The sequence below is a fragment of the Vanellus vanellus genome (genome assembly GCF_965231255.1).
Source record: "Vanellus vanellus genome assembly, chromosome: 3".
NCBI lineage: Eukaryota > Metazoa > Chordata > Aves > Charadriiformes > Charadriidae > Vanellus > Vanellus vanellus.
The window spans coordinates 125,780,515-125,802,532 of record NC_138907.1 but is presented as its reverse complement, the minus strand read 5'-3'; the positions used below and the strand labels follow the sequence as shown (position 1 = coordinate 125,802,532).

Genomic DNA, 22,018 nt, shown 5'->3' with positions numbered 1-22,018 from the left:
ACGGATAAATAGCCAAACACAAATGTGCAGTCTGACCCTTCCAATCGGAGCAATGTCCTGGTCCATTTGGGTACAGACATCTCCTGCGTAGCATCCAAGGACGCTCCTTTCCCACCAAGCAGCAGGACAATGATTCCCTTGAACTCATCATCACTAGGACTGAGTATTCATCACAAGAAAGGACCGTTACCCACCACGAAAAGAGATTGACATGGAAGGAGGGTCCTGGGAAAAGAAAAAAGTCTGGGCCTATGAAAACCAGGAAAAGGCTCCCACTCCTCAGGAGAGAGGAGAGCAGCTCCATCATACCCATAGCAAACACCCTTGCCCAGCAGGGACTGAGTGGATAGGTGTCCCCACACCACCGCCAGCCAAGAGCATCCCCAGGGACAGCCATGGTAGTGACCCCCAGCATCCTCAGGTGCTTCTCCTGACACCAACCCACCACCACCCCCAGAACAAGCACACCCTCCATCACAAGGAAACGGACACACATCCCACCCGCTGCAATGCCAAATTGCTCATCTTTATTCAAGCCGGGAAAAGCAGCCTCTGCCCCAACGACTCCAGGTCTGTGAGGGATGTTTCCAGCCTACGAGTGCCCGGGCACAAGTGGAGCGCTTCCACTCCTGCTGTCACACCACCTGGGGACAGCTGAGGCAGGGAGGGGAGAGGACATCAGGAGTTGGTTCCAGGAGCCAGAAGTGAGGGAGACATCCTGCTCAAAGCATTTAGGGCCTCATCCCCAGATTCTGTCATAAGAAAGCAGACGAGCACGTCACCTGTTGTAACTTACTTTTCCCTTCCTCCCACTCTCTCCCATCTCCTCTCCTATGACAAGCGAGTGCAGGGAGATAAGACTCAACCTCAGAGAGGTAAATTCCAGTCATTCCAGTTGGCTTGGACCTGTGCTCTCCTTAGTGTTCTCAGCCTTGGCTCTCTTTAGAGACATCAGGAGGAGGATCCTGTGCCTCACAGTACCCAAGGGACAGCCTTCTAGTTTGGAGAACCAGGCTGGACTTTCTGTGGGCAAGCCTCATGGGGCTGAAGGAGACTGGGGAGGTGCTGGCTGACCTTGGACTCCTTCAGCCCCACTCAGGCAGGTCCAAATCCACAAGGACTTTTCTCTTCTTTCCCTGACTTTTGCCTCTGGGCACGAATGCAGGAAGCTGTGAACCAGGAGCTGGCTTGAAAGACAATAATTACTATATCAACAGGAGCAAACCCTTTCCAGAACTTACTTTTTGCAGCAGTGCCTGAATGTCGAACAAACTCCCACAAATCTGTAGGGGAAACGGCAGCCTCCAAAAAAGCAGAATCCCCCTTGCCGTCTGCATCGGTTTGCGCTTCCTGGTGCCATGGAAGATCATGCACAGGGAAAATGTTAAAACAATAATCTGGGAGAGCAGTGAGTGGTTGCAGAAAGGCTGAAGCTCCCCATGCGTTTCAGGCCAATATATGGGCTCAGCTTCAACCTTACAATAGTTATGTCTTATGTGTCTCACCCAGAAGGACTCTTTCAAACCAGTGTGGGTGCACATAAGAGCAGACACTCAGAAGAACCAGCATGAGGTTGAGGAAGAGCCATGCTGGCTCCCCAGCTGCATGTCCACCCCAGCTATGTGTCCATTACTGCCTGCACAAGCAGAGCTGGGCGCAGGGAATTTCTCCCATCCCACATACCTGTTCCTGGCTGTGACCTGCCTTTGAGTGACCTCTGATGGAAAGCCCTTTCCCAGCCCTCGGAAGGGTCATGGCTTGGGGCAATAGTGCTTTGGGAAACACAGGTTCAGTGCTACTGGACAGCGTGGCCAGTGTATCTTGGAGACATCTAAGCTGAAGACCTGGTGTCCAGCTGTTTCTGGCCATTGGGCTACAGAAGGCTGTGCCATGGCCTCCAGCCACCCTCTAAATTGTTAATCTCCACCAGAACATCTCAGCTACTGCACTGGGATGGCTTGGAGGTCTAAAAGCCAGACATGTCAAAGGGTCCTCCAACTCTACTACCTATAGGAAAGGCTGAGAGAGTTGGGGCTGTTCAGCCTGGAAAAGAGAAGGCTCCAGGGAGACCTTATGGCAGCCTTCCAGTACCTAAAGGGGGCCTACAGGAGAGCTGGGGAAGGACTTTTTACTGGGGCATGTAGCGATAGGACGAGGGGGAATGGCTTTAAACTGGAAGAGGGCAGGTTCAGATTGAACATTAGGAAGAAGTTTTTCCCTTTGAGGGTGCTGAGGCACTGGAACAGGTTGCCCAGAGAGGTTGTTGAGGCCCCATCCCTGGAGGTGTTCAAGGCCAGGCTGGAGGTGGCCTTGGGCAACCTGGTCTAGTGGGAGGTGTCCCTGCCTATGGCAGGGGGGTTGGAACTTGATGATCTTCAAGGTCCTTTCCAACCTAAACCATTTTATGATTCTGTGATACCATTCTCAGACAACTAAGCCCCATATTGTCCACATTTTGGACAACTAGGATGGGGTGTGTAGGCTGCACCAACAGTAACTTCAATAGTAGCTCATCCAGAGTCCACCTCCAGAGCAGTGGCAAATCACAGGGGTTGGAACCCAGAGCTGAATCACACCCTAACCTGCAGAAGCAGCCAAATACTTTCTTTGGACTGGATTCTTCCACAGCCAGTGCAAATGGTAACAGCTGTAAACACACCCAGGTGTGTACCACTGCATGGCTTTTCACACAGGAGCTCTAAGATAACTGCAAAACCATTCCCCTCCTGCTCTCTAATAAAGATGGCCTCCCCATGACATGGAGGATCCCACTGATGGGGGCTCACACCTCACCCCATCTCCCCTCTTCCCCTCTCACCTGCAGCACCCTGGACCAACAGGAGGAAGAAGGGGAAGAGCAGGTACAGGATCTTCATGGCTGATGCCGACCCCAGGTCTTCACAGGGCAGCAGACAGGGAGACACCAAAACTCCTGGAGATGACAGCACACAGTGATATGTCAGGTTGCAAAGGGGCTGCCTCAAGTAACAGAGGACAATGCCTTCTGTGGCCTGTTCCCAAGGATGTCTCTCAGATATGCACCTTTTGGATATCCTTGGAGCAGCTGGGGAAGGATTGTCCCTGTTGGGCGATCCAGCTGATGTTTTGCCATCATCTTATTTCTCACTTTTCTCTTTGTATTTTCTTAAAGTACATGTGGGAGAAGGAACGCCCAACTATCCCACTATTAAGCAAAACAACATTCAAAGACACGTGGAAAATGCAAACAGACTCTTTTCCTTTTGAATCTGTACTCCCTCAGTCCTTCTGCATCCAACATTTATCTCTTGAGGAGAACTAAACATGTTTTTGGAGAGACAGAGGCAAGAGACAAGATTGACTTTCAGATGTAGTTACTAGACCAGACGCATTGCTAGTGCATTTGCACTTCTACCTGTCCTTACCCAAGGGCCAAAGCAGAGAAGGTTTGCACACCAGGAGGTGCTTGTGCCAACACTCAATGCAATGCCAGTAGTCAAATTGGGGACAAGAACTGATCCAGGTTCTGGAATTGAGGGAAATATAAGTACCGGCACTTGGTGAGGGAGGTCCCTGCTGAACAGCATGGTCTGTACAAAGCAACCTGCCAAGTTAGAATAAGCCTGAAAGAATGGGAAATCTCAGTGCTGCTGCTTGAATAGCATCTCCCTACTGTGTCCTGGGCTGTCCCCATATGCCCCAGAATGTGAGGTCTCACGGACCTTCCTCACACCTCAAGACCCATATCCAGTCCCTCTGGTAGTCAGGAAACCGAGTTTCTCTTTCAGCATGTTCTGGGCTCTGATAACCACTGACTCATCAGACAATTAGTGCTCTTTCTTGGAAACATCAGATGGCCTCATTATATGCATGGATGTTTCCAACACTTTGTCATTTAGAAAGTTCCAGGAGCTGAACAGAGAGATGTAACGGGTGGCTGTCCAGAAGGAGACCCCGCAGTTACTTACCTGATGAAGGTTTTGGTGTTCAAGCCCCAACAAACCCAACAGGAATCACTCATGTCCTGATGCCCTCGGGGTCAGGGAATGCTGCTTTCCCCAAAACACTTGGGTTTTATACCATTGCTGGTGGGTGGGACATGCACTTATTTTTTCTAACACATCTCCCCTTGGCCAATCGGAATGCATTTTATCTTCATGGGGGTGACAGGCTTGCACATCGTCCCTCTCTGATGCAATGGGAGAGGCTGAGGTGCTTCCTGTGGGCTCTTGCACTTCTCTCCACTGTTATCCTCATGCAACACCTCTTGAGACACCGTGCTGCACAACGGTGCAGCATGAACTGGGCTCGGCATGAACTGCCTGGGATGGACAAAGCAGTCTGGATGGAGCAGGGAATAGTATCACCAAGGAAAAGGTTTCCTTCTTTGTCTACTCTCATTTGATTGATGATAGAAATAATTGGATAGCATGAGATGTGCAAGATCGCCCTTTCTCTCTCTCTCCACTCTAAAACTCATGCGGTGACAGTCCACAAAACCATCGGTCTGGTACGAGATGTTCTGAGCCAAGGAGATGCTGGGGCAGTGGAACAGCTTCACATTAAAGATATGAAGGGTGCCCTGGTGACTGCTGCAGGCTCAATATAATGAGAGATGGGCACAGGTGGAGGAAAGACCACGGCAGATAGGGACAATCTGAATATCCCTCAGCAAATTCCTCAGTTCAGGAAAGCAATGGCAGCAAAGGTTTTGCCTTCTTGGAAGGGAAAGGCTTCACTGAAACAAACAGGGTCACTAGTTGCTCCCACATGCATATGCATGGACACACGCATATAGAACAACTCAGGGAACCTAAAGCACGGGGTTTGCTTTTGCAAAGAAGTAGAGGTCACTGCCTTTGATGGAGAAGAACATGGTCATCCCAGACTGCCTCCAGGTGGTCAGGAGGGAGATGACACACTGCATACTCCCTGTGGGACTACAAATTTGGGCATTTCCAGGCCATAGTCCATGGGACACATTTCAGGGGTCCCCTAGAGCAGGAGCTGTATGGTCTCCTCCTCCTGCCTGGTGGGACAGGGTGTGGAGTAACACAGCTCCAGCAGGGCACATAGCAAGGAGGACAGCTGCCTGTTGGAGCAGGACAAAGAGGAGGGTCATCAGGGCTTCTAGGACAGGTCAGGTGGGCAGCCCTGGCCATGTGCACCCAAGGGACACATCAACCCGAACAACCCTGCGCATTAAGCCATGACTGTCAGGCACAAAGGACACCCATGACCGGTGGGACAAGGACAGGGCTCCCCCTTCCCAGAAAGGAGTGTGCACAGAGAAGCTTCATCACATCACATCCACAGTAAACAATACCCACATCCCAGCAGGGACTGCCAGAATAGGTGTCCCCACACAACTGGCAGGCAAGAGCATATGCACAGCCAGCCCCTGCCCAGGGGAGATGCTTTGTGCTGGGGCTCTTGTGATGGACCCCACCAGAGCTGCAGTGTGTCCCTGCTGGTCTAGAGCAGGTTCTTGACCCACAGCCAACATCCTGGCATGGTCCTGGCCCGTGCCCATGGAGGTGTCCAACACCCCAGGCTGGGGCTGCTCCCAGCCCCTCTGGCCTGCCCTGCTCCCCGACTAGGGTCACTGGGATGACTCCTGCACTGCCCACCCCTATGGTGACTGCCCCAATGAAGGGCCCCCACCATGGCTCCCCAGAGCTCAGGTTCATCGTTCTGCCACAAGGCTCTTGCTGCCGGGCAAGAGCATCCCCAGGGACAGCCATGGTGGTGACCCCCAGCATCCCCAGGTGCTTCTCCTGACACCAACCCACCACCACCCCCAGAACAAGCAGGCACAACACACCCTCCATCACAAGGAAACGGACACATATCCCACCCGCTGCAATGCCAAACTGCTCGTCTTTATTCAAGCCGGGAAAAGCAGCCTCTGCCCCATCAACAGCAGGTCTGTGAGGGATGTCTCCAGCCCACAAACACCCGAGCACCCATCAGGAGCAGCGCTTCTACTCCAGCTGTCACACCACCTGGGGACAGCTGAGGCAGGCAAGGTATATCAGGGGATATCAGGAGATGGTTCCAGGAGCCAGAAGCAAGGGGGGACAGCATGCTCAAAGTGTTCATGGTCTCAACCCCAGACACTGTAAGAAGAAAACAGATGAGCACATCACCTGTTGTAACTTACTTTTCCCTTCCTCCCACTCTCTCCCACCTCCCTTGCAATGACAAAAAAGTCTATGGTGCAAGAGAATCAGGCTCAACCGAGCTGAGGTTCCATCCTTAGTGTAGACAGTTATATAGATGCATGTTATCTTGATGTTGGCAGCCCTGACTCCAATTCTTTGCAGATGCAACAAAACCAGGATCCTGTCGCCGAAACTGTTCAAGGACAGTGAATGCTTCACTCTTGGTGAGTTTGAAAGAGCCCTCAGCAAAGCCTGCATGAGTCTCATGGGAGTGAAGGAGAGTGAGGAGGTGCTGGTTGGCCTTGCGCTCCTTCATTCCCACTCAGGCATGTTCAAACCCATGAGGGCTTTTCCCTTCCTTCTTGGGCATCTCCCACAAAGCATAAACGCAGGAGAGAGTCTACCAGGCATTGGCGAGAAAGATATTTTGACCAGATATTTCTCCAGACAAAGGCAGAAACTCTTTCCTCACCCCGTAATATAAACCTTACTTTTTGCAGCATGGTTGAAATGTTGAACATCTTCCAATAGCTCTTGCAGGGTAGCGGCAGCGCCCATAAGTGCAAAATCCCCTTCTTAGTCTGCATCCAATCGTGCTTTTTGCTTCCATGGGGAATGCTGCACACAAAATAATTAAAGGGATACTCTGGTATCAGTGTGTGGCTGTAGAAAGGCTGACTCTCCACATGCATTTCAGGCCAAGATAAGGGCTCAGCTTCAGCCTCACCACAGCCACACCTTCCATGGCAACATGTCTCACCTGGAAGGACTCTTTCGCTCTCAAGTGGGTGCCCACAGTGGCAAGGATCACATGAGGTCAAGGAAGGGCCGTGCTGGCTCCCCAGCTGCATGTCCACCTCTGCCTGGACCAGCAGAGATGCCAAGCAGGGCACCCTGTGCAGCCCATGTCCCTGTCCTGGTTGCACCCTGCCTTGGAGGGACGTCTGATGGGAAGTCCTTGCCCAGCCCTTGCGGGGGTCATGCCTTGGGGCAATGAGGTTTTGGGACACTCAGCTGAGACACCACAAGACAAGAAGGCTCCGTTTCGAGACCCATGTAACCCAGCAAACCAAGCACCCCCTGGGGCTCTCCCATCCCTGCACAGGGCAAAAGATCCTCCAGAGACACCCAAAGAGGAACAGATGGGAGCAGGGCTGGAGCCTGAGATCAAACCCCTTCCTGACCCATAGAGGAAGTCAGGCTTCTAATTCCAGGGCTCTCTCCACACCCACTCCATATCTTCTTGGAAAGGCACTTGGAAAACACCTTCTCCTCAATCCCCGCTAACCTTTGCATCACTCCAACTAATGTGGTAGCTTTGTGGGATGTGGAGGACCCCACTGATAGCCGCTCACACCTCACCCGCCTCCCCTCTTCCCCTCTCACCTGCAGAACCCTGGATCATCAGGAGGAAGAGGGAGAAGAGCAGGTACAAGATCTTCATGGCTGATGCCTGTCCCTGGTCTTCACAGGTCTGTACAGGGGGACACAAAGGCAGTAAGGACACGGAGGAGCCCAGGCGGTACAGAAGCCTGCGCACTCTGGTATACCAAACTGCAGAGGGACTACCTCCAACTAAAGCAGAAGATGTTTCCTCTACCTTTCACTTTAGAACAATTCTGAGGTCTGTACCACTCTGCATATCTTGTGAATGTTTTTTTTTCCTTGGCATCTCTCATGGCTTAATTACATGCATGGATACTTCCAGCATTTTCCATTTAGATGGGTCTAGGGTGATGGGGCTTGAACAGAGAAGCTGAATGGGCAGTTTTCCAGGAAGAGACCCCGCAATCACCTACCTGATGAAGGTCTTGGTGTTGAGGCAGGAACAAACCCAACAGGAATCGCTGGTGTCCCGGTGCCCTTGGGTCCCAGGAGTACTGTTTTGGCCAAAACACCCGGCTTTTATAGTACTGCTGGTGGGTGGGACATGGTCACACATTTTCTCTCATCCAATCAGGAAGCGACCCATGTGTGTGGGGATGATGCCGTTGCACCTTATCCCTCTCTGGAGCAATGGGAGAGGCTGAGGTGCCTCCTGGGGGCTGTTGCAATCTTCACCGTTATCCTCACGCAACACCTCTTGTGACACCCTGTGCCACAGCGGGCACACGGGCTGCGGTGGCTCGGCATGAACTGCCTGGGATGGCCAAAGCAGAGTGGTTGGTGTAGACACCAGCAGCAAGCAGTCCCATAAAGGGATAAAATATTTGTCTCTACCTTTCCTCTCAGTTTAGTTATTAAGCAGGTGGTGTGTGACATGCAGGATTGTACAAAATGTTTTAGTTTTCTTCTCTCTTAACATTAAAAGAACAGCTTCATTCTTGCCAAGGTGATTTGCATTTGACATTCCAAGAAGTGACAAGCGTAAGGCTACTTTTCTGGTGTCTACTCAGATAGACAAACAGTGAAAAGAGGAAAATCCATCAGGTGAGAACCACAGCTCACCTAATTCTGTCTGAATGTACTGCTCCTTAAACTGTCATTCCTGGTGAAAAAATCCACAAACGTGGTTCAATAGAAAAAAGCCTCTTTATAAAGGTACACAAACTAAGGGAGACTATTGAATGAAGGTCTACAGGACTTACTAGGCCCTGGAGGTTGCATTGATCATGAGAGTTCATGGATTTATTGGAATGATATAATTATTCAGAAAGGTAAAGATCATGGTGGGTCATGGAGGAAAGCTTCAAGAGAAGCAAAGAGAAGCAAGGGACGAAAGAGGCGAAGATCATGTAATTAGGCTGCCAGTCAATTTGCTTCTCTGGCCATGCCCTACATAAGATCACCACAAACATTAAATATTAAACATTAGGAAGAATTTTTCATTTTAAGGATGGTAAGGCACTGGAACAGGTTGCCCAGAGAGGTTGTTGAGGCCCCATCCCTGGAGGTGTTCAAGGCCAGGCTGGACGTGTCCTTGGGCAACCTGGTCTAGTGGGAGGTGTCCCTGCCTATGGCAGGGGGGTTGGTACTCGATGATCTTCAAGGTCCTTTCCAACCTAAACCGTTCCATGATTCTATGATTCTATAACCTATCCTATATTCCCGGTAAACTTTATTTCTAATGATTTTTTGTACAAACAATCTATGCTCTGTCTGCATGGCTGTGCGGTCCTCTAGCAAACGTCAAGTCAGAGTGCTGGGCACAGGAGAGAGTACCAAGAGTGCTGGTCCATTGCCCAGAGAGCCCAAAGCTGTGGGTGTTGGGTCCGGGAAAGACAAAGGGTCGTGAGGCTGGATACTTCAGAGGGCACGAGTCTGGTGCCATCTACCAGAGAGGTGTGTGATGGGGATCTCCACCAAGCAGCAATCCACACAAGGAGGATTGGGTGTCCATGGTGGTGTCCTTGTGGGTGTAAGGTTTGTGGGAGCATCCACAGTTCCGGAGGTTTGGTACCAGTCTCAGGACCAGACCAGGGCCAGCACAGCCAAAGGCTGCTGATTATGGTGTGGAGAAGGCTGCCAGCCCACACCACAGGGAGGCCATAGCTGGGGGCAACCCCTGCCCAGGGGAGATGCTTCCAGCTGGGGCTCTTGCGCTGGACCCCACCGGAGATTCAGTGTGTCCCTGCTGGTCTAGAGCAGGTCCTTGACCCACAGCTAACATCCTGGCATGGACCTGGCCCGTGCCCATGGAGGTGTCCAACACCCCAGGCTGGGGCTGCTCCCAGCCCCTCTGGCCTGCCCTGCTCCCCGACTAGGGTCACTGGGATGACTCCTGCACTGCCCACCCCTATGGTGACTGCCCCAATGAAGGGCCCCCACCATGGCTCCCCAGAGCTCAGGTTCATCGTTCTGCCACAAGGCTCTTGCTGCCGGGCAAGAGCATCCCCAGGGACAGCCATGGTGGTGACCCCCAGCATCCTCAGGTGTTTCTCCTGACACCAACCCACCACCACCCCCAGAACAAGCAGGCACAACACACCCTCCATCACAAGGAAACAGACACACATCCCACCCGCTGCAATGCCAAACTGCTCATCTTTATTCAAGCCGGGAAAAGCAGCCTCTGCCCCATCAACAGCAGGTCTGTGAGGGATGTCTCCAGCCCACAAACACCCGAGCACCCATCAGGAGCAGCGCTTCCACTCCAGCTGTCACACCACCTGGGGACAGCTGAGGCAGGCAAGGTATATCAGGGGATATCAGGAGATGGTTCCAGGAGCCAGAAGCAAGGGGGGACAGCATGCTCAAAGTGTTCATGGTCTCAACCCCAGACACTGTAAGAAGAAAGCAGATGAGCACATCACCTGTTGTAACTTACTTTTCCCTTCCTCCCACTCTCTCCCACCTCCCTTGCAATGACAAAAAAGTCTATGGTGCAAGAGGTTCCATCCTTACTGCAGAGAGTTTGGATGCATGTTATCTTGATGTTGGCAGCCCTGACTCCAATTCTTTGCAGATGCAACCAAACCAGGATCCTGTCCCCGAAACTGTTCAAGGGCAGTGAATGCTTGACTCCCTGTGAGTTTGGGAGAGCCCCCAGTAAAGCCTGCATGAGTCTCATGGGAGTAAAGGAGAGCGAGGAGGTGCTGGTTGACCTTGCGCTCCTTCATTCCCACTCAGGCATGTTCAAACCCATGAGGGCTTTTCCCTTCCTTCTTGGGCATCTCCCACAAAGCACAAACACAGGAGAGAGTCTACCAGGCATTGGCGAGAAAGATATTTTTAACAGATATTTCTCCAGACAAAGGTGGAAACTCCTTCCTCAGCCAGGGATAGAGACCTTACTTTTTGCAGCATTGTTGAAATGTTGAACATCTTCCAACAGGTCTTGCAGGGGGGCGGCAGCGCCCAATACTGCAGAATCCCCCTCTTCGTCTGCATCCAATTATGCCTTGTGCTTCCATGGGGAATGCTGCGCACAAAATAATTAAAGGGATACTCTGGTATCAGTGTGTGGCTGTAGAAAGGCTGACTCTCCACATGCATTTCAGGCCAAGATATGGGCTCTCAGCTTCAGCCTCACCACAGCCACACCTTCCATGGCAACGTGTCTCACCTGGAAGGAATCTTTCGCTCTCAAGTGGGCTCAGACAAGAACAAGCAGTGGGAAGGATCAGCATGAGGTCGAGGAAGGGCCATGCTGGCTCCCCAGCTGCATGTCCACCTCTGCCTGGACCAGCAGAGATGCCAAGCAGGGCACCCTGTGCAGCCCATGTCCCTGTCCTGGTTGCACCCTGCCATGGAGGACATCTGATGGGAAGTCCTTGCCCAGCCCTTGCAGGGATCATGCCTTGGGGCAATGAGGTTTTGGGACACTCAGCTGAGACACCACGAGACAAGAAGGCACCACTTTGAGCTCTGGGTAACCCAGCGAGACAAGCACCCCCTGGGGCTCTCCCATCCCTGCACAGGGCAAAAGATCCTCCAGAGACACCCAAAGAGGAATGTGGTCACTTTGTAGGATGTGGAGGACCCCACTGATAGCCGCTCACACCTCACCCGCCTCCCCTCTTCCCCTCTCACCTGCAGAACCCTGGATCATCAGGAGGAAGAGGGAGAAGAGCAGGTACAAGATCTTCATGGCTGATGTCTGTCCCTGGTCTTCACAGGTCTGTACAGGGGGACACAAAGGCAGTAAGGACACGGAGGAGCCCAGGCGGTGTAGAAGCCTGCGCACTCTGGTATACCAAACTGCAGAGGGACTACCTCCAACTAAAGCAGAAGATGTTTCCTCTACCTTTCACTTTAGAACAATTCTGAGGTCTGTACCACTCTGCATATCTTGTGATTATTGTTTTTTCCTTGACATCTCTCATGGCTTAATTACATGCATGGATACTTCCAGCATTTTCCATTTAGATGGGTCTAGGGTGATGGGGCTTGAACAGAGAAGCTGAATGGGCAGTTTTCCAGGAAGAGACCCCGCAATCACCTACCTGATGAAGGTCTTGGTGTTGAGGCAGGAACAAACCCAACAGGAATCGCTGGTGTCCCGGTGCCCTTGGGTCCCAGGAGTACTGTTTTGGCCAAAACACCCGGCTTTTATACCATTTCTGGTGGGGGGACATGGTCACACATTTTCTCTCATCCAATCAGGAAGCGACCCATGTGTGTGGGGATGATGCCGTTGCACCTTATCCCTCTCTGGAGCAATGGGAGAGGCTGAGGTGCCTCCTGGGGGCTGTTGCAATCTTCACCGTTATCCTCACGCAACACCTCTTGTGACACTGTCCCACTGCTGACCAGACCAGGGCCAGCACAGCCAAGGGCTGCTGATTATGGTGTGGAGAGGGCTGCCAGCCCACACCACAGGGAGATAATGGCTGGGGGCAGCCCCTGCCCAGGGGAGATGCTTTGTGCTGGGGCTCTTGCGCTGGACCCCACCAGACCTGCAGTGTGTCCCTGCTGGTCTAGAGCAGGTCCTTGACCCACAGCTGACATCCTGGCATGGCCTTGGCCCATGCCCATGGAGGTGTCCAACACCCCAGGCTGGGGCTGCTCCCAGCCCTTCTGGCCTGCCCTGCTCCCTGACTGGGGGCACTGGGATGACTCCTGCACTGCCCACCCCTATGGTGACTGCCCCATGGCAATGAAGGGCCCCCACCATGGCTCCCCAGAGCTCAGGTTCATCGTTCTGCCACAAGGCTCTTGCTGCCGGGCAAGAGCATCCCCAGAGACAGCCATGGTGGTGACCCCCAGCATCCCCAGGTGCTTCTCCTGCCGCCAACCCACCACCACCCCCACAACGAGCAGGTGTGGCACGCGTTGCATCACAACAGAATGCCCACGCGTCCCACCTGCTTTACTGCCAAACTGCTCATCTTTATTCAAGCCAGGGAAAGAGCACCACTCCTATGAGGACAGGCTGAGAGAGTTGGGGTTGTTAGGCCTGGAGAAGAGAAGGCTCCGGGGAGACCTTATCATGGCCTTCCAGTCCCTAAAGGGGCTACAGGAGAGCTGGGGAGGGACTCTTTATCAGGAAGTGGTGTGATAAGATGAGGGGGAACAGTTTTAAATTGAAAGAGTGGAGATTTAGATTTGATATTAGGAAGAAACTTTTACTGTGAGGGTGGTGAGACTCTGGCTCAGGCTGCCCAGAGAAGCTGTGGCTGTCCCATTCCTAGAGGTGTTCAAGGCCAGGTTGGACGGGGCTTTGACCAATATGCCAGGACCATGATGGGAAGTCTCCAACCCATGAGCACCCAGGCACCCAGCAGGAGCAATGCTTCCACTCCTGCTGTCACACCACCTGGAGATGACAGAAGCAGGGAGGGGACAGGACATCAGAAGGTGGGTCCAGGAGAAAGAAGGGTGACGTCCTGCTCAGAAAGCCCAGGTCTTCAACTCCATAAACTCAACCAAAAAAACCACACCATGGAGTCACCTGCTTTTTTTTGTTTTCCTGCTTTTTCTTTCTCTCAACGTGTATCACCTCTTTTATATAACAACAACAAGGACATACTAAGACTAATCCCAACGGAGATAATACCTAGTCCATGTTGCAGGTAACTCTCCTCAGTGGTGGCAACCTTGGCAGAGACATCAAGGAGAGGATCCTGAGCCTTATGCTACCCAAAAGCTGCTCTTCTCCAGCCAGGCTGACCTTGTGCTCCTTCGGCCCCACCCAGAGCATCTCCAAGCACCCTTCCTTTCCTCCCCTGGCCTCTCCCTTGCAGCGCGTGTAGCACTCAGCCGGTAGACAGTCATGGGCACTTAAACACAACAGCAGCCCTTGATGCCATCACAGTACCATTTCTATTTCCAAAACTTATTTCTTTGCAGCAAAAGAAAAGCTTTGAACATCTCCCGCTGATGACAAAGGGGAAAGAGCACTTCAGAAATCCGCAGTAGCCATTTTCTGCTTCACATTCTTCCTTATTTCCTGGAGCCCAGGAGGACCCTGCACGGTGAAAGAGGTCAAAGAAAGTGAGTTTAGGGTAACTGGTAAAAATGTTCGTGGTTCCAGAGGGGCTGATGCTGCCCCTGGATCTCAGGCTCCCACGCGCACTGAGCACCAAACCCAACACCTTTACCTCTCTACTATAAGTTTTCTTTTCTGCAGCAGTGTGTGTCTGTGTGCATGTGGGGAAGGTAATCGGAAAAGACCACTGTGAGGTCCAGGAAGTGCCGTACTGGTTCTTCGGCAGCCCAGACATTCACAAGAGGCAATGCCTCCCAAACGGTACATATATACCTGACAAGTCTGGTCACTTCCCAGGCCATAGAGGACCCCACTGATGGGGGCTCACACCTCACCCCATCTCCCCCCTTCCTCTCTCACCTGCAGCACCCTGGACCAACAGGAGGGAGAAGGGGAATCATAGAATCATAGAATCATAGAATCAGTGAGTTTGGAAGGGACCTTTAAGATCATCAAGTCCAACCATTAACCTACCCTGATAAAAACACCACCACTCCTAAACCATGTCCCTAAGCACCTCATCTACCCTTTTCTTAAACACCTCCATGGATGGTGAATCCACCACCTCTCTGGGCAGCTTATTCCAATGTTTAATAACCCTTTCAGTGAAAAAATGCTTCCTAATATCCAATCTAAACCTGCCCTGACATAACTTGAACCCATTTCCTCTTGTCCTATCACTTGTCGCCAGGGAGAAGAGGTCAGCTCCCATCTCTCTAAAACCTCCTTTCAGGTAGTTGTAAAGGGTGATAAGGTCTCCCCTCAGCCTCCTCTTCTCCAGGCTAAACAACCCCAGATCCCTCAGTCGTTCCTCATAAGGTTTGTCCTCCAGACCCTTCACCAGCTTTGTAGCCCTTCTCTGGACACGCTCCAACACCTCAATGTCCCTCTTGTAGTGAGGGGCCCAAAACTGAACAGAGTACTCGAGGTGAGGCCTCACCAGTGCCGAGTACAGGGGGATGATTACTTCCCTAGTCCGGCTCACCACACTATTCCTGATGCAGGCCAGGATGGTGTTGGCCTTGGCTGCCTGGGCACACTGCTGGCTCATGCTCAGCCGGCTGTCCACCAACACCCCCAGGTCCTTTTCTGCCAGGCAGCTTTCGAGCCACTCCGCCCCCAGTCTGTAGCGCTGCATGGGGTTGTTGTGACCCAAGTGCAGGACCCGACACTTGGCCTTGTTGAACCTCATACCATTGGCCTCAGCCCATCTGTCCAGCCTGTCCAGATCCCTCTGCAGAGCCAATCTACCCTCAAGCAGATCAACACGCCCCCCCAGTTTAGTGTCGTCTGCGAACTTACTGAGGGTGCACTCGATCCCCTCATCCAGATCGTTGATAAAGATATTAAAGAGAACGGGCCCCAGCACCGATCCCTGGGGGACACCACTCGTGACTGGACACCAACTGGATTTAACTCCATTTACCACCACTCTCTGGACACGGCCATCCAGCCAGTTTTTTACCCAATGAAGAGTATACCTGTCCAGGCCATGAGCAGCCAGTTTCTCCAGGAGAATGCTATGGGAAACAGTGTCAAAAGCCTTGCAAAGATCCAAGAAGCAGGTACAGGAAGAGCAGGTACAGGATCTTCATGGCTGATGCCGACCCCAGGTCTTCACAGGGCAGCAGACAGGGAGACACCAAAACTCCTGGAGATGACAGCACACAGTGATATGTCAGGTTGCAAAGGGGCTGCCTCAAGTAACAGAGGACAATGCCTTCTGTGGCCTGTTCCCAAGGATGTCTCTCAGATATGCACCTTTCGGATATCCTTGGAGCAGCTGGGGAAGGATTGTCCCTGTTGGGCAATCCAGCTGATGTTTTGCCATCATCTTATTTCTCACTTTTCTCTTTGTATTTTCTTAAAGGACATGTGGAAGAAGGAATGCCGAACTATCCCACTATTAAGCAAAACAACATTCAAAGACACGTGGAAAATGCAAACAGACACTTTTCCTTTTGAATCTGTACTCCCTCAGTCCTTCTGCATCCAACATTTATCTCTTGAGGAGAACTAAACATGCCGGGTCCTGCACTCGGCTCACAACAACACCATGTAGCTACAGGCTTTGGAAAAGTGGCTGGAAAGCTGCCTGACATAAAAAGGCCTGTTGGTGTTGGTCAACAGCCACCTGAGTATGAGCCAACAGTGTGCCCAGGTGGCCAAGAATGCCAACAGCATCCTGGCCCATATCAGGAATATAATGTGAGTTGAGCACAGGTGGAGGAAAGGCCACGGTAGATAGGGACGATCTGAATATCCCTCAGCAAATTCCTCAGTTCAGGAAAGCAATGGCAGCAAAGGCTTTGCCTTCTTGGAAGGGAAAGGCTTCACTGAAACAAACAGGGTCACTAGTTGCTCCCACACGCATATGCATGGACACACATGTGTATAGAACAACTCGGGGAACCTAAAGCATGGGGTTTGCTTTTGCAGAGAAGTAGAGGTCACTGCCTTTGATGGAGAAGAGCATGGTCATCCCAGACTGCCTCCAGGTGGTCAGGAGGGAGATGACACACTGCATACTCCCTGTGGGACTACAAATTTGGGCATTTCCAGGCCATAGTCCATGGGACACATTTCAGGGGTCCCCTAGAGCAGGAGCTGTATGGTCTCCTCCTCCTGCCTGGTGGGACAGGGTGTGGAGTAACACAGCTCCAGCAGGGCACATAGCAAGGAGGACAGCTGCCTGTTGGAGCAGGACAAAGAGGAGGGTCATCAGGGCTTCTAGGACAGGTCAGGTGGGCAGCCCTGGCCATGTCCACACAAGGGACATACCACCCCACACAGCCCTGCGCATTAAGCCATGACCGTCAGGGACAAAGAACACCCATGACCAGCAGGACCAGGACAGGACTCCCACTTCCTAGGAGGGAGCAACCACAGAGCAGCTCCATGACACCCACAGCAAACACCCTTGCCCAGCAGGGACTGCCTGGATAGGTGTCCCCACACCACCGCCAGGCAAGACCATCCCCAGGGACAGCCGTGGTGGTGACCCCCAGCATCCTCAGGTGTTTCTTTTGCCACCAACCCACCGCCACCCCCAGAACAAGCAGGCACAGCACACCATCCATCACAAGGAAACGGACACACGTCCCACCCGCTGCAATGCCAAACTGCTCGTCTTTATTCAAGCCGGGAAAAGCAGCCTCTGCCCCAACGACACCAGGTCTGTGAGGGATGTCTCCAGCCCACAAACACCTGAGCACCCATCAGGAGCAGCGCTTCCACTCCTACTGTCACACCACCTGGGGACAGCTGAGGCAGGCAGGGGAGGGGACATCAGGAGATGGTTCCAAGAGCAAGAAGCGAGGAGGACGATCTGCTTGCAGAGTTCAGGGACTCATCCCCAGTTTCTGTAATAAGAAAGCAGACGAGTACATCACCTGTTGTAAGTTACTTTTCCCTTCCTCCCACTCTCTCCCACCTCCCCTGCAATGACAAACAGGTCTATGGTGCAAGAGAATCAGGCTCAACAGAGAGAGATGTAGTCCTTGTTAGAGACAGCATGGACATGTGTTATCTTAATATTGGCAGCCCTGACTCCAAGTCTATGTAAATGCAGCAAAACCAGGATCCTCTATGCTGTTCAAGGACAATGAATGCTTCACTCTTGGTGAGTTTGGTAGAGCCCCCAGCAAAGCCTGCATGCGTCTCATGGGAGTGAAGGAGAGTGAGGAGGTGCTGGCTGACCTTGCAATCCTTCATTCCCACTCAGGCAGGTCCAAACCCATGAGGGCTTTTCCCTTCCTTCTTGGGCATCTCCCACAAAGCACAAACACAGGAGAGAGTTTACCAGGCATTGGCGAGAAAGATATTTTTAACAGATATTTCTCCAGACAAAGGTGGAAACTCCTTCCTCAGCCAGGGATATAGACCTTACCTTCTACAGCATGCGTAGAATATTGAACATCTTCCAATAGCTCTTGCAGGGGGGCGACAGCGCCCCAAGGTGCAAAATCCCCCTCTTTGTGTACATCCAAATGAGTTTCCTGTTTCCATGGGGAATGCTGCACAAAAAACAATTAAAGGGATACTCTGGTATCAGTGTGTGGCTGTAGAAAGGCTGACTCTCCACATGCATTTCAGGCCAAGATATGGGCTCTCAGCTTCAGCCTCACCACAGCCACACCTTCCATGGCAACGTGTCTCACCTGGAAGGACTCTTTCGCTCTCAAGTGGGCTCAGACAAGAACAAGCAGTGGGAAGGATCAGCATGAGGTCAAGGAAGGGCCATGCTGGCTCCCCAGCTGCATGTCCACCTCTGCCTGGACCAGCAGAGATGCCAAGCAGGGCACCCTGTGCAGCCCATGTCCCTGTCCTGGTTGCACCCTGCCATGGAGGACATCTGATGGGAAGTCCTTGCCCAGCCCTTGCAGGGATCATGCCTTGGGGCAATGAGGTTTTGGGACACTCAGCTGAGACACCACGAGACAAGAAGGCACCACTTTGAGCCCTGGGTAACCCAGCGAGACAAGCACCCCCTGGGGCTCTCCCATCCCTGCACAGGGCAAAAGATCCTCCAGAGACACCCAAAGAGGAATGTGGTCACTTTGTAGGATGTGGAGGACCCCACTGATAGCCGCTCACACCTCACCCGCCTCCCCTCTTCCCCTCTCACCTGCAGAACCCTGGATCATCAGGAGGAAGAGGGAGAAGAGCAGGTACAAGATCTTCATGGCTGATGCCTGTCCCTGGTCTTCACAGGTCTGTACAGGGGGACACAAAGGCAATAAGGACACGGAGGAGCCCAGGAGGTACAGAAGCCTGCGCACTCTGGTATACCAAACTGCAGAGGGACTACCTCCAACTAAAGCAGAAGATGTTTCCTCTATCTTTCACTTTAGAACAATTCTGAGGTCTGTACCACTCTGCATATCTTGTGAATATTTTTTTTTCCTTGGCATCTCTCATGGCTTAATTACATGCATGGATACTTCCAGCATTTTCCATTTAGATGGGTCTAGGGTGATGGGGCTTGAACAGAGAAGCTGAATGGGCAGTTTTCCAGGAAGAGACCCCGCAATCACCTACCTGATGAAGGTCTTGGTGTTGAGGCAGGAACAAACCCAACAGGAATCGCTGGTATCCCGGTGCCCTTGGGTCCCAGGAGTACTGTTTTGGCCAAAACACCCGGCTTTTATACCACTGCTGATGGGTGGGACATGTGCTTATTCCTACTCACACATCTCCCTTTGGCCTTTCTGAAGGAGACCCATGTGGGGATGATGCCGTTGCACCTTATCCCTCTCTGGAGCAATGGGAGAGGCTGAGGTGCCTCCTGGGGGCTGTTGCAATCTTCACCGTTATCCTCACGCAACACCTCTTGTGACACCCTGCGCCACAGCGGGCACACGGGCTGCGGTGGCTCGGCATGAACTGCCTGGGATGGCCAAAGCAGAGTGGTTGGTGTAGACACCAGCATCAAGCAGTCCCATAAAGGGATAAAATATTTGTCTCTACCTTTCTCTCAGTTTACTTATTAAGCAGGTGGTGTGTGACGTGCAGGATCATGCAAAATATTTTGCTTTTAAGAACATCTTCATCCTTGCACTTGACATACCAAGAAGTGACAAGCTTAACACTGCCTTTCTGGTGGCTGCCCAGATAAGCCGTGAATGGAGACTATGCAAACTGAGCAGGACTGGTGGACTTACTAGGCCTTTGACGTCGTCTGGACTTAAGATAGTTTGTGGATTTATAGGAATGATGTGATTCTTCAGAAAGGTAAAGATCATGATGGGTCATGGAGGAAAGCTTCAAGAGAAACAGAGAAGCAAGGGACAAATGAGCCTAAGCTCATGCAAGGAGACTACTGGTCAATTTGCTTCTCTGGCCATGCCCTGCATCTGATCACCATAACCTATCTTATATTCCTAGTAAACTTTATTTCTAATGACTTTTTTTTGTACAAATAATCTGTCTGTGGTCTGTCTGCATGTCTGTGCAGTCCTCTAGCAAACTTCAAGCCAGAGTACTAGGTATGGGAGAGGGTATGAAGTGTGCTGGTCCATTGCCCAGAGAGACCAAAACTGCGCGAGTTGTGTCCAGAAGAGACAAAGGGTCTTGAGGTTGGATACCTCAGAGACCAAGGGCCTGGTGCCATCTACCAGAGAGGTACATGATGGGGATTTCCCCCAAGCAGCAATCCACAGAAGGAGGATTGGGTGTCCATGGTGGGGTCCTTGTGGGTATGTCATAGGAGCATCCACAGTTCTGGAGGCTTGGTACCAGTCTCAGGACCAGTCCAGGGCCAGCACAGCCAAAAGCTGTTGATTGTGGTGTGGAGAGGGCTCCCAGCCCACTCCACAGGGAGGCCATGGCTGGGGGCAATCCCTGCCCAGGGGAGCTGCTTTGAGCTGGGGCTCTTGTGCTGGATGCCACCAGAGCTGCAGTGCATCCCTGCTGGTGCAGACCAGGTCCTTGGCCCATGGCTGATGTCCCCCACCTGGCCTTGGCCCATGCCCATGGAGGTATCCAATGCTCCAGGCTGAGGATTCTCCCAGCCCCACTGCCCTGCCAGTCCCCATGGTAACCGCCCCATGGCAATTCAGGGGCCTCCACCATGGCCTTCCTGAGCTGAGCATCATCAGTCTGCCCCAAGGGTAGCCCTCAATGCTGACCCACAACCTTGCCCTGGGCTCCTAACTGCCCCCCCCCAGCCCAGCCCCAAATCTTGAACCCCCACAACCAGCACTGACCCCCAACTCAATCCCAAGCTCCTGATTGGCCCCCTGGTCCAGCCACCAGTGACTATTTGCTCAGGGACATGATGTCTTCCCCCATGCCCCAGCCACCCCTGGACCCCACAACACCCCCCTGGTGCCATGCACCCCAGCTGGGGATGCACCCAAGGCCACCAGAGCGGAATGTCCTGTGGAAAAGCCCCATGGGGACTCCTTACCCAGCTTGAGACCTGATGGACAACCAGCAGGGATCCACTGAAGTTAGGGGGTTCATAGCAATCATAGCAATCAAATTCATAGCAATACCCCCCCAATCCCTGACCTTGGATGTGGGGTGTGGGGATGCCCTTGCTGGGAGGGGAGGCTGGTCTCGGGGTCCCTGTGGGTCCCCCCACGCACTGGGGGGGGGTGATGCTGTGACTCAGGGCCAACTTGGAGAGAGGGTAGGTGAGGGTGGCGGGTGTTGGGGGCGAGGGGTTCTGTGCCTATCAGGAATTCACCCCATGTTCTCTGCCCTTCCCTGCACACCGAGAAAAGAGACGTACACCCACAAGCTGCTCCCCGGAAAAAAAACACGCACACCTCATCAGCGGGAATGCAAACCACCACCTCATATTGGGGACAGGGAGGGTAAGGAATTCCCACAGGACCACGGTCCGGCTGTCCGGGGTTGCCGCCGCTCCTGGCAGTGTTTGGTGCCTCCACGTCGCATCGTTCCGGCCACGCTGCAAGTGTGCGGGGTGGTCTCAGATATCTGCTCGGAGATCGGTGCCAGGGACCCAGGAGGCCATCAGGGGTACCATCGGCTGCAGAAAGAAAGGTCTGGCAGTGCCTGTCCCAACCAGGACAGCAGTGAGGGCTCAGGGGTGTCCCCGTGCCTTTGGGCTGTGTATTCTCCCCTCTTTCTCCAACAGCATCACCTCCAACCCCAACAGGCAGCAAGCCCAGCCCTTCGGGCAGCCCTGAACCTACCTCCGACAGCAGAAGTCCTGCTCGGAGCAAATGCCAACGCGACCGATCCCCGGAGGGCACGACCTGTGAGAGCAGAAGCCACCACGGCGCTCACAGTCCTGGGGCGATCCTCGAGCGCGGGACAGCCCTGCAGAGCACAGAAAGAGGAGACCTCCACCATGGCCCCGCTGAGATGCTGAGCGCAGCCCCTGGTCCCTGCGTGGCCAGCGTTAGCCCACCCCTGAGAGTCCCCTGCCACAAATGCCCAGGCAGGTGTCTGCAGCAGAAATCAAGGTGGTGTTTATGGCACTTGGATGGGAGACATTGACTACCATCCCTCAGCAGCCTCTGGGAGAGGCTCT

At 52.8% G+C, this 22,018-nt stretch overlaps 4 long non-coding RNA genes across 4 annotated transcripts; all 4 read right to left on the bottom strand.

Annotated features, from left to right (window-relative positions):
• Positions 1-505: 505 nt before the first annotated feature.
• On the bottom strand, positions 506-4,018 carry LOC309670349. The gene is made up of 4 exons (XR_014268999.1): positions 3,948-4,018; positions 2,819-2,932; positions 1,242-1,350; positions 506-752 (listed from the first exon to the last, which is right to left on the bottom strand). It is a non-coding gene; the product is annotated as an uncharacterized lncRNA (long non-coding RNA).
• A 1,822-nt stretch (positions 4,019-5,840) lies between these two features.
• LOC309670833 lies at positions 5,841-8,062 on the bottom strand. Its single transcript, XR_014269049.1, has 4 exons — positions 7,943-8,062; positions 7,530-7,617; positions 6,635-6,761; positions 5,841-6,098 (listed from the first exon to the last, which is right to left on the bottom strand). It is a non-coding gene; the product is annotated as an uncharacterized lncRNA (long non-coding RNA).
• A 2,046-nt stretch (positions 8,063-10,108) lies between these two features.
• LOC309670582 lies at positions 10,109-12,099 on the bottom strand. Its single transcript, XR_014269018.1, has 4 exons — positions 12,029-12,099; positions 11,616-11,703; positions 10,878-11,004; positions 10,109-10,366 (listed from the first exon to the last, which is right to left on the bottom strand). It is a non-coding gene; the product is annotated as an uncharacterized lncRNA (long non-coding RNA).
• A 5,024-nt stretch (positions 12,100-17,123) lies between these two features.
• LOC309670510 lies at positions 17,124-19,191 on the bottom strand. Its single transcript, XR_014269011.1, has 4 exons — positions 19,054-19,191; positions 18,641-18,728; positions 17,903-18,029; positions 17,124-17,375 (listed from the first exon to the last, which is right to left on the bottom strand). It is a non-coding gene; the product is annotated as an uncharacterized lncRNA (long non-coding RNA).
• Between the last annotated feature and the right edge of the window lie 2,827 nt (positions 19,192-22,018).